This window comes from Arachis ipaensis, chromosome B09, assembly GCF_000816755.2.
Source record: "Arachis ipaensis cultivar K30076 chromosome B09, Araip1.1, whole genome shotgun sequence".
NCBI lineage: Eukaryota > Viridiplantae > Streptophyta > Magnoliopsida > Fabales > Fabaceae > Arachis > Arachis ipaensis.
Window position 1 is genome coordinate 17,305,480 of NC_029793.2, and position 1,485 is coordinate 17,306,964.

Here is a 1,485-nt window from a genome sequence, read left to right on the forward strand (position 1 = left end):
AAAAATATCTTTAAAAAAAGACGTTTTCTGCGTCTTGATGGGAACATTTCTTTATTTGTATTAGGTGATTCTTTAATTCGTTATGATTTTTTTTATTTTTTTTCATACCGAAATTCAATTTTTGTAAGTCAAAATTAGTATAGTCTAGTTAAAAATTTATATTTTATATTTTACATTTTTTACCTAATTAATAATTTATAAGTTAAAATTAATATTTTTTATTTTTTTCACACCAAAATTTAATCTTTGTAAGTCAAAACTAGTATAATCTAGTTAAAAATCTATATTTTATATTTTATATTTTTTACTTATTAATAATTTATAAGTCAAAATTAATATAGTATGAGTTGAGTTAAATGTCTGTATTTTGTATTTTGTAATTTTACTAAACTAAATTTGTCTCTCATACTCTCATTAATGTGACAAAAATAAATGTTACTTTTTTTTACCTGAAATAAATGTTGCTTTGAATGTTCTTTCAATTTGATATGAAAACAAAGGTAGAATGCCCTTATTGAAAAAAAATGGCCAACAAAAACAAAGCTTATTTTACTTCGACGAAGACATTAAAAACTTCCAAGTTATAATTTTATGTAGACTAGCTAAAATTTGGATCTTTTAAATTTTAAATTTGTACTTTAGAGAATAAAGTGTGATCTTTTATTCTTGAATGATTTCTCTCTCATATTTATTCTTAGTCTCACCTATAAAATAAATGATGAGAAATCACATTTTACTCTTTAAAGTTAAATTCAAACTTTAGAGAATCGAAATTCGAGTAGCCAATATGTTTCCACAAAAAAAGCTCAAGTTTCCACAAAAAAAGTCCAAATTTTTAGAGCCTTAGACAACAATCTAATTATATCTAATTAATTACCAGCAAAATAACGAAAAAGAGAATTCCTTGACTCTCATAATGCTGTTATGAATGACCTATCAGAGAAAGCACATTTTATACATGTGGCAGTTTTATAATGCACCACTTATTAACAACATCACATGATAATTTTGAGTGTAACACTTTGTTTAGATGCAAAATGAAAAATGTAAGAAAAGAAAATAGAAGAAAAGAAAATGAAAAGGAAGAAAATAAAAGAAAAAGTTGTTTTTTTTTTATATTGTTTGGATGAAAAGAAAGTAAGAAGAAATTTTTTTTTTTGTTTAGATAGAAGGAAAAGTAGGAAGANNNAAATAATAATATTTTTTAAAATTTATTTTTTTATTTTCTATTAAATATTATAAATTTTGCTTAATTTTAAGCATGGACATATTAATAATTTCACCTTTATTTTGGAACTTTAAGCAGATTTCTCCGCAAATTTGGAAAGAAAACTTGGATGTAGGCCTCACGTCATTATTTTTCCTTTCCATCTAATTTCTATGCTGATCCAATAAAAAAAAAAAATTTATTTTTCATCAATTTTTCTTTCTTATGTTTTCTTTTCTTCTAATTTCCATTGATCCAAACATAATGTAAATAACAAA